Source organism: Haliaeetus leucocephalus, unplaced genomic scaffold (assembly GCF_000737465.1).
Source record: "Haliaeetus leucocephalus isolate CR32 unplaced genomic scaffold, Haliaeetus_leucocephalus-4.0 Scaffold795, whole genome shotgun sequence".
NCBI classification, from domain to species: domain Eukaryota; kingdom Metazoa; phylum Chordata; class Aves; order Accipitriformes; family Accipitridae; genus Haliaeetus; species Haliaeetus leucocephalus.
This window is the reverse complement of record NW_010973231.1, coordinates 3,177,256-3,188,197: the sequence shown is the minus strand read 5'-3', so window position 1 is coordinate 3,188,197 and position 10,942 is coordinate 3,177,256. Positions and strand designations below refer to the sequence as shown.

Here is a 10,942-nt window from a genome sequence, read left to right as displayed (position 1 = left end):
GGCGGCGGCGGCCACCCCCTACGTGGGGCTGCGGCGGCCGCTGGGCTACCAGCTGGCCAAGGCCACCAAGGAGCGGATCTGGCGGGGGGAGTTCATTGATCTCTTTTCCTTGCTCCACACAGAGCTGGCCCCCGAGCACGGCCCGCGCCCGGGGGACACGCTGGACCAGTGGGTCTCGGCCTTCCTGGTGTACGCCAGCGTGCTGTGCGAGAAGCACCCGGCGCGCTGCGGAGCCATGTTCAAGTACCTGGACACCATCCGCAAGCTGCACGCCACTTACGGGGGCACCTCCTGGATGAGCTACGACGAGGACTTTCGGCGGCGGGCGGCCAAGGACCCCACGCTGCCCTGGGGCGACGTCGACCTCGACCTCTGGATGAAGTGGATGGCACCCCTCAAGTCGCTCGTCAGCAGGCAGCCGCGTGCCGACGGCGAGGCGCAGGCTTCGCCGGCCCCGCCGCCGCCGCCGCAGCCGCCCTCCCAGAGTCCCAAGCAGGAGGAGAAAAGCCAGGTGTGACGGGCCGCGGCGGCGCGTTTCCCCGCTCCCCTGGCCCGGCGCGGTGGCCCCTGGGAGGGGAGGAGGAGGAGAAGGGGGCAGCCGGGCTGCCCTTCGAGGGCGTCAGCGGCTCCCGCCTCGCGAAGCCGACCCTTCTTCGCTCGTGCTAGCCATAGGGCCGTGGTGTCCGCTGGCGAGGCCCGAGCCGGCCGCCCGCCGTGGGAGGCGTGGGCGTTGATGGAGAAAAAAAACCCAAAAAGCACGCTTTCAGCAAATGATTGTTTGTAGCGTTGATCGCTCTGGCCACCAGAAATTAGGAGCCCCGCTAATTCCCTCCCCTGGTATAGAATTGCGGTTTCCTCAAGGCGTTAGAAGAAAAACGTTTTGGTTTGCTTTGTTTTCTTTCCTCTGAGTTGTCTTTAAAAACATTAACTTTCTCAGCAATATAGTTATGCGTATGTAAAACAAAGAGTACGGGCTCCCCTGTTACTATGGGAGCATGTGGTAGTTGCAGGCTGCGTGGGAGGCCAGAAAAATTGATGTGAATAAAGATAAACTTCAGCGTGAATGGCTACAGCTTGCAAATTCACTGCGATTTGGAGATTTAACCCGGTTTGGGACTCAGTAGATTTAATCCACAAATTTTGGCCTGGTTTGTGGGAAAAGATGGTGGGTGTGATTAGGGGAAGTAGGGAGGATTTCGTGTGTGGTAAGGTTTTGCTTTCAGCGTGGGCATCAAGTGTCACTGAATTGGTATAGCCGCAACGCACAGAGGCAGATCTGCCCTTGCCGCTGCCTGAGCCGTGACAGCGAGCTCCACGGGTACAAAGGGCTGCCTGCCTGTAGCAGGGGTTGTGCTGCTTTTGCTTACGCTGGTGGCTGGAGTCTCAAATCCCCAGCACAGAAAACACTGAATGTTGAGTTTCCTGCCAGCTGAATGATGGTAGGGAGGTTCTGTGATATTGGCTCTATTTATTTCTAAACAATTTTTTTAGGACCGTAGGAAGAACCTCTGCATTCCTGAAGGGTTTTTGCTAGCTCATCAGATGCTGTGCTTCCCAGGGATTGCCAGCGCAGAGGAGTGGCTAAATTGTTCGACCCTGTTAGCCTGATCTGGAAAGGGAGGAGCCTTTTTCAGGGCATCTGGAAGCGTCTGGTGTGTCACACCAAGTCCTGACTTTGGTACCTATCAAAAGTGACTTCTCTGGGCCAACCTACAACAAAGAAAGGGAGCAAACACCACACAGTAATGTAGATAAACAGGTCCTGGTGCAGGTGTTGTGGCCTTGGTGCCTTCTGTGGTTGACGCTCTAGATTTATGCAACTTTTTCTGATATCTCTGTTTAGGTTTCTCCGTTTGCAAGCACAACAGCTCAGTTCTTGTTTTGCTGCGGATGTTATGTGAGCATCAGATGGGCAGTGGCTTATAGCTTTCAGCTCGCCCGAGACTGGATCTCCAGCTTGTCATGTTAACCAGACTTGTAACTTCTTCCACAGCAGCCAGCCTGTCAGTGCAGAGCATTGCACTGCCTTCTGCTGAGGCGCCGGAGGTCTCGATCCCCTTTGGTTTCGTGGAAATATCCCAGTCCATTTTTACTAGTGGCATTGATTCCTCCTTCCCACCCCCACCCCCCCCGAAATCGTGTAAAGAAAAATTAACCATGTTTATTTTAACTGAGTAACTTAAAAAATACCAAAAGTTTAATGTTTGTGAAAACAATAGTGCTCCAGCAGCACGGTGAAAAGCAAAAGTAAAAGTTGTGCGGTTGTTCACTGTGGGTTCAACCGCCTTTCTAATAGTCTCTTATAACTGTTTAAAAGAGAAAAATGTCATTAACTGAAGTAATGGTTTGAACAGCTGTTAAATGTAGATGAGGCCTAGAACAAAGTATGTGTTTATCATACTGGCAAGACAGCAGCAAGGAAATGTTGCTCTCTTGGAGGTGACCTGTGGGTTTCCCCTGCACCTCCCCAGCTCCTTGCAAGCTCTAATAATGTTGTGTAAAACTCCTTCAGAGAAGCAAGACATGACTTCACATTTGGGCAAAAGAATCAGAGATTTGAAATGGAAGAGAATAGCCTTTTATGGGCTTACAGCTTTGGCCAGAACCTAAGCTTTTCCACGTTCATGCTGTCAAGGGGAAGAGGAGGTGTTTTACAAAGGCCTTTTCTTCCAGATTGTTTGTTTGAGCTGATCTTGTTTTCATGATTTCAAGGGATAGCATTAGGTAGCCTGACTGGATTTCATTTCCCCTTGCACTTGAAGGCTCCTTAAATTTCAGCTTGATGTAGTGCCTGTATCTCTGTTCTGCGCTTCCACAGAAGGTTAACCAGGAAAAACAAAGTCAAGGAAAACAAAGTGTCGTGTTTGAAGCTAGCTGTCCTTTCTAAGGCGCCAGTGAAGAGCTGTAACTTTGCTTTACACAGAAGGAACAAAGTGAGAAACCCTAGTTTTAGTTTGAGTGCAATAAGGGGCACGTATGTAGGATAGCTGAGAGAAATTCCTGCAAATTTATGTCTATGTGTATAACTTCAGACAATTCTTTTTCTTTTTTTTTCCCCCCAGACTCCATGAAAACAGAAGGCCAGTTGGGATGGCAGTCAGACTAAGTGGGTGAGTTTATTTATAAAACTGACTAACTTTGGATCTTAAATATTTGCAGATTTGTTAAATACAGAATTTCTTATTGGTGCCAACAGCCTGACTCCGTTGGTGTTTAAGTGGAGCTCTGGTATTCTAGTGCATTCTTTTACCTCTGCTTCTGTTGCGTTGCAAGCTGTGCTAGAGAAGACATAGGAAATTCATTTTACCCAATCAGCAATTGTAACAATGGACTACAAACCTGCAGAGCAAGCCAGTTTGCTGGAAAACAGGAATTCCTGCAGCGCAGCACTTGTCACAGACTATCCAAAGAGGGCAAAGATTCAGGAAGGTGAATAAATTGAACATTGGTTGAATGAGGTCAGGAACAGTCTCCTGGAGGAGAACCCTGCCCTAAAATACTACTTTGAAAGTATAAGCCAATTTAATGCGCAGATTAACCCTTCTCATTTGAGCAAACTTGTGTGCAATCCTGGATCTTTGCAGATCACAACCGGACACTTCAAAAACCTATGTACTATATTTGTTTCAAAAAAAATAAATCATAACTTGTCTTGTTACAGCTGTTATTTTTACCATTTCACTGAGAGTATCTGCAACATAAATGTATATTTGACTTGAAACAGTATCATACACTTGGTATAATAACTCAGGTTGTCAACAGAATTACTCTGTGAGGCTCGATATCGCCTCTCCTTTCTTCTCCGAAAAATGCATTAACCATTGCTGTCGTTGCCAGAAATCAGTTTTAGCCCAATAGTGCATTACAAAATTCTTGATCAAGTATAATAATTGACCTAAATTATTATTTGGTTTTTATCCTCGTAGAATACTTAACATCCTGAGCATCAGACTAGACCTTTGTAGTCTGGTGTTCATGAAAATCATATTCACTGGTTCACGGTTTAATCATTCTACATCTCAGTATTTTGTTTTCTTTTCCTTTTCCCTTGCATACTAGGGAGTATGGTCAAGGTAATACTATGATCCAGTAACGCGCATGATGGTAAGGGTATGCCTTTAGTTGTTTCAGGAAAAAGCTGCCATTATCTGCTCTCCTTTACTTTTCTTGATAGTTTCAATAATATGCATAACATGAAGTGTTTGTAAATTGATATTAAACTGTTTGTGACTTCACCTAAATAAATTTTTATATATAAATGCTGTTCTTAAGCTTAGCCTTTTTTTTCCCTCCCTTGTTCTTATATTGTCACTTCCCCTTTTGTAATCGCTTTTTTCCATCACCTGACCTTTTACAATATTTCCGTTGTTCAGTTATTAAAGCACAACCGAATCTTAGCTCTCGACAGAAAACAAACCAGCCTTTGAAATTTGCTTTCAATATTTTGCATAATGGCTTGATAATGTTGTAAGTGTAGTTGTCGTAGCTTATTCATCTCGGACAGTTTTTGAGACGACGATGGGTATCATGCCTCGATCTGTCTGAAAATGAAATAGCCACTGTACTGAAATACCAGTGTTTTAATGACCTCCAGACTGGGACTCTGATCCAGTGAATGCTGAGGTATCTGCCTTCAATATGGTAGACTACAGAGCACTTTTACAGATGGAATTACAAGTTATAAAAATACCTTTCATTTTTGAGAAGGAGCTTAAGCTTAATGCATCATCAGATCACTTGTGCCATTTTTCCCTTGTCCTGCTTTCTTAAGAGACCAGAATTTGGGTTACTCGCTGGTCCGTGCTGCATTTCTTCACCATCGTTGCTCCATACGAACCACTGGAGGCATCTCCTCCTGAGGAAGGGCTGTAATAGTGGCAGGATTTGGGGGGAGGCGTGGGGAGGGGGGGATGTGGAGCGAGGAAGGATGAGCAGACGTTGGTCTCCTCAGTCCCACTGACAAATTGCTCAAGTGCGGGTCTTGACCTACGGCCTCAGAGCAGCGACAGTTCTGTTTCTCTTGTCCTGTTTGGGAGCAGCTGGAGTCTGAAACACTTCCTAACGTTCTCTGCTGAGTCCTTCTGCCAAGAATTTGTTGGGTTTGTTTGTTGCTCTCTCCAGCCTTCGTACAGTCTGGTGCCCTTCCTGGCACTCGGTCACCTCCCAGTTTCCTGGTTGCTACTGGTGCTGGGTTGGACCACCCTGTCGTCTGTGTCTGCTGTAGGCAGTTGCCAGGGCTCTGCCTTGCTCTCCAGTGTCAGTGGCTGCTTTAGAATTGCTGCCTGCTTTCATAAAGAAACTTGCCTTTCAAATTATCAGTGGTGGTGTTTTTATGACATGTAGGACTTCCCCCCCCCCCCACCCTTTTTTTTTTTTTTTTTTTTTTTCCTTCTTCATAATCTTGGCCTTCATCACTGTCCTTGAGCCACCCAGTAATTTCAGCGTGGTACTTGTGCATCCTGGCTTCGGGTTTATTGTTGCACGTGTGCTTCCCCCCTCACTGCTGTGCTGTAAGCTTCTGCGTGAAATTTCTTTGTCCGTTAGTTTCTCATTAAAAGTGTCAGACTTCAAACGGGTGTCTTCAAATTCCAGCAGTTAGTTACTGCGTGGTTTTGCCTTTACAGCTCCTGATGTTGTCTTGTCCTTGTTGAGTCAGTGTGCTGGCTGTGTTGAAAGGGTGGTGGAGAATTGCATATCTTCTGTTCATCTCTGATTTATGGGTAGATTTCTGTCGGTGATTATAAGCTAAACTTGCTGTCGTTTACGTGGTATGGCAGGTACCACAGAGATGCCGAAGATGCCTGAAAGCAGACATTGAGGATAACCCTTTAAAGAAGCGATGTGTGGAGATAGAGCATATGGTCGGTGAGAGGCTTAGTGTTGAAATGAATCATGATTCTGTTACTCTTTCAGTAACTGTGACCTGCAGCAGAAATCAGTAATATGCAGGAATTATACTATTTCTGTAAGCCCTATTACTTAGCATGGGGGGGATGTCTGCAGCGTTGCTGCAAATTCTTACGCTTTTCTCAAAAAATCTTGAGCATTTGTACAAAGTTGCAGCAAAGCTTTTCACCAAGACTGATGGAATTTCCAGTTGGGAATACTTGTAAGATGTGTGGGAATTGATTTGTTTGTGAGGACCCCAGCATCTTATGGAAAAACTGTTTTCTGTCAGTTGACTAGAATTAAGTAGATGTACTTTGGGGGCATAATTTCAGGTAAGTTTATTTTTAGGGCTTTCTAGCAAGATAGGATTTTTTTTTTTTCCCCACAGATGTGATTTTTTTCGTGTGCTGGATTGATACACATTGTTATTACAAAGAACGAATTAAAACCAGTGCAATGTGACTCTGACAGCACAAAATGTGTTGCAACTTAGGGGTGAGACTAAAACACCTGAGTCTGAAGTGAAGCTGAAGTGGCTGGGGAGTTTTAGAGTCGAGCTTCAGCAAAAGTAGAGTCAAATAAATGGGATTTCTAACTTCCACCTGTGTGCAGCAGTTAGTTAGATTTGAGATATTTGGAGCATCTGAAAAAATGAGGCAATGTTACTGCTCTTTTAGCCTTACTAGTATAATGATGTGTCTTTAAGGGAAAGATGAGAGCAGAACGTTTTGCATGTGGGGTAGCCCGTTGCATCTGCAGTTGAACAAAAGTATTACTTCTGAGCTCTGCTGAGATCCTGTCAGTTATTCAGTGTGACTTCCAATTTGAGCTTAAACCGTTGCTTTCCCGCCTTCCTCTTTCTGTTATCATCTCACCAACTTGTTTTCTTCTTTATAAAAATTTGGTGAAGGCAGCAAGCGTGTCCTGAGGGCCAGCCGTGGGATCAGGCAGCGTCTGACCGGACGGTCTGAACGTGCGGAGCCTTTCACCCCCGTGTGGGTAGTTCTGCCAGGTTGGTATGGTCGAGCGTGAAGAAATTTGGTATGTGTTTATCTGTCGTTGCTGGACGGGAGCGCACGTGGGAGCCTCCCCGGCTGCCTGCAAGGCTTCTGTGTTTTTGAGAAGCCGGCGGCATTGGCAACAGGTCTTTCTGTCCACTCCTGTGGTAAAATCAAAACCAAAAGCCCGGAGACTGTTGTAACCATTGAGGGAAGGGGTGTGAGTCAGTGCTAACAGCCTAGATGTTTGTGGAAATGTTGCCTAGTGAAGTTATCAAACCTTTTTTTAGGTCATATGCTTAACGGGGACCGCAACAATTGATAACGTCTATGGGAGTGCTTTTGGCAGTTCTTTCTACAAAGATCCTATGTCCCTGAAAACAGCTGGAGAGATCTTAAAGCCAGATCTTACTTTTCCTCTCTCGTTTTGGCACTCAGGTTTGACTTTTACCCTATCATGGAGTTCAGTGTGTATTAGTCCGGCCCAATACAGCACATAAATTTTTATCCATGTAATCTTCTGCATACAGCACTCTATTTTTCTTATTGTTTGTTGGTTGGGTTTTTTTTCCCTAGGAATTCTCATCAAAACCAGTTGGCATCTTTGCAGTTTGTCAGTTTACTGGGCAATCGGCTAAACAGCAGCTGAGATTTAAAAAGCAGGAACATGTTTACAATATCTTACACTTTTGTAAACTTGAAATATTCGAAGAAGTACTTTTACCTTTTTTGGTGGTTGTTGCTTTTTCTTTACTTTAAAGAACACTTTCTTCTTCCCAATGTCTCAGTGCAGCGTTGCTGTGTTAGTATTTCCAGGGCAGCAGGGGAATGTTTACATCCAAACAAAATCTGTTTTCTTTGAATTTTTTAATTGCAAACATTTGTGTCCATAAAATCCTTTCCACAAAACTCAGTCACTGTTTAGCTTAATTTTTTTGGTTCTGTGCAAAGTCTAAAACTCAGATCACGTTCAGTTTTCAGGTTTTTTTATTTTCTGGGCCATGTAATATGAGCATTGTATCTGCACCCACATCAGTGGGTGTAGAAAATGCCACTTGCCACTTAAAATGGCAGTCTTTAAAAACAGAAATATGGCTTATACTGGCTTCAGATATTATAAGTGCCATCTGCATTGCTGATGTTCAAAGTGTCCATAGATGCCCTATATTATCCCAAAATATGAGGTTACACGAAGTTAGGAGGCTGTATGAAGTCTCGGTCCGTGACTGCGTGTGGCTTGTTCTGCAGAGGCAGTCGCAGGCAGCGGAAGGGCCGGGTGTGCTGTGTTCGTTGGTGGGGCTGCTTAGTTGATAAGCTACAAGACAACGTGGTGGCAGAGGACCTGGACTGCGTGTTCCCCTATAGATGTCCCTGGCACAGAGACAAGACAGCTCCTCAAAGTGTGTAACATGGGCCAAGCGTTCGTATCTCCTCTGCCTAAAGTTTCTACCCTCTGCGTGGGTGTTCTGGCATTCGTCTTCCACCATACCTCCCTCATCTCCTCTGTTGTTTTCACTCCATAACAGTCAAATGTCATTCATGCTGGTGTTCGGAAGGAAGAAGTACCACCCATGCATGCAGGTAGTTCCTTACCATATATATATGCTCCCATGGATGATCCATGCAGTGCTAAGTGAAAAGGTTTTTTTCCCCCTTAAACCTGCGGAATGAAGTTTATAGAAGTACTTAACAGAGGTGTGAGGATTACAAATGTTAGCAACTCCAGATTCTTAAGAATAAAATAAAGATCGGTGCGAGGTGGAGAAATCTCTGAGGGTGCCTTTGCTCCGGGCATGCAGGTGTGTATCGTGGTGCACTCAGTGTGACTGCAGCTAATGAGGGACTTGAAGCAAGGGCTGTGGGTTGGGGGGAGAAGCATTTCATTTTCCTTCTTTCCGTGTGTCATAGTTTAAACCCAGCAGGTGACAAAGCACCACGAAGCCTCTCGCTCACTCCTCCCCTCTGGCCATGGTGGGATGAGGAGAAAATATAAAGGCAGGCTCGTGGGTCGAGACAAGGACAGGGAGGGATCACTCCCCACTTATGGTCACGGGCAAGAGACAGGCTCAACTTGGGGAAGAAACAAAATCAATTTAATTCACTACCAATCAAATCAGAACAAGGATACTGAGAAGTAAAACCAAACCTTCGAACACCTTCCCCCCATCCCTCCCTCCTTCCCACCTCAACCCCACTCCCAGTTCTCTCTCCCTCGTCCCCTGGACGGGGAATGGGGGCTGGGGGCTGTTCATCCCACCTGGTCTCTGCCGCTCCTTCCTCCTCAGGGGGAGGAGGACTCCGCACTCAGGCCCTGCTCCAGCTCTCACATCCCACCCCCTGCTCACTGCAGGTTCCCCTTTTAAATCTTTTCCCAGAGGCGCTACCGCCGTCCAGCAGGCGAAGCTGCCCGTGATGCTGACCCACCAGGCGTGAGGGCACTTCATGGAACTGGTTATGGAGCTGTGCCCCTCGGGGAGGGAGCTTAAAAGATTACTCTGCTTCTTGTGCCTTACCATGCTTAAAAAAAAACCAAACCAAACAAAAAAAACCACCACCAAAACCCCCGCAAAAAATACTTTCATTGTATAACTGGAATGTGCAACAAATAATAGCAACACATAAGCTACAGTTGCAAATGCTTTCTGAGAGGAGAGTGGGTGGTATCTGCTATGCACCATTTCCTAAAACATGCATTTTCTATTTTAAACATTTTGATTGCATGCAAATGAAAAGGAATAAAATTGAATCTTTCAATACAAATAAGGTAGAAAACAATACAATTTACCAGTGTGTTAAGATTACGTAAAACGTTCTGTAGTTTTGTTTGCAAGCATTTAAAAACATTAGGGTTCTTTTTTATCACCACTCAAAACACTGAAAACGCAAACTTTTAGCACATTACGGCACTGTTGAGAGCAGCACAAGTTGCTTGTGGCCCTGTACTGCATGGAAGTGTAAGTAATCTCGGTTGTTCCCCGCCAGAAGGGAGAGGACTGGATAAGCATATCCTTTACCTGCCCCTTGTGCGAGGAAGCTGTTAATGGGGAGCACTTCCCAAAGTGGAGAAGCCGAGAACAAGAGCTCAGGTCACCGGGTTCTGCGCTGGCTCACAGCGGCTGAACCGCTGGGCTCCGAGATACACGGTGCCTTTTTGCTTCTCTTCATCTTGCTGGCTCACAGTCTCTGAATGAGCAGTTTCTGCGGAACACGGAGACGAAGAAACTTCTTTTTTTTGTTTTTTTTTCTGGTGTTCCTGCAGCATCAGTCTTGACGCCTTGTTGTGTGAAGCTGCTGCGAGAGGATCTTGCCAAGCAACAGAAAGGTGAGGAGGGCTGGTAGAGATGTTTCCTTGTGAGTGTAGGAAAAGCGGAATGAATGCTACTAAACTTAGTGTGGGAAATGTTGGTTATAGCTCGATTTGTATCTCACAGTGGTGGAAGACCAGAAAAGATAAACCTGCTTCTTGCTACGGCTTGTGCTGCCAGCAGTCTAGGACAGCAAGCCCTGTGTTTCATCGCAGAGTGGCATGGGCGTGGGATGGTTTGGCTGTGCTAGGAGGAAAAAATCATTTGACAAAATGTGTCCTGGTGAGATGGCTGACTCTGTGGCTTAACCTGGCAAGCCACAAGAAAGTAAAAGATATTTTTTTGCCTTTCTTTCAGAATGCAGAAGTGACTTTCCTGAGATGGGGATGCTGCCTTGAGCACATGTGCCTGTTCATTGTAGTGAGTGTTTTAAAAATAGTGTTGCAAATGCTGGGCTTGGTCAAGCAAGAACCTGAAAGCTTGGAAATGTTAGCTTTAGACAGCTTCATCTGATAGTTTGCTCTGCTCAAAACTACTGGCAATTAAATTAACTTCTGTATTGCTGCTTTGATGCCTGTGAAGTTCCACCACGGGTTTCCAGTGGTGGTATTGATTAATTACTTTATGAACAAACAGCAAAGGATCTATTCTTCTGATTTGTTTCCCCCCGCCCCGTCAGTGGGAGAAATGCCGTTGTGAAGAGGAGAGCAATTTCAGACCTCAAGATGAAGGCTAGAGTTATTCAGGAAC

At 45.7% G+C, this 10,942-nt stretch overlaps 1 long non-coding RNA gene across 1 annotated transcript; it reads left to right on the top strand.

The window, feature by feature from the left end:
- The first annotated feature begins 4 nt into the window (after positions 1-4).
- On the top strand, positions 5-4,276 carry LOC104840568. Its single transcript, XR_775275.1, has 3 exons — positions 5-511; positions 3,063-3,110; positions 3,197-4,276. It is a non-coding gene; the product is annotated as an uncharacterized LOC104840568 (long non-coding RNA).
- Positions 4,277-10,942: the final 6,666 nt, after the last annotated feature.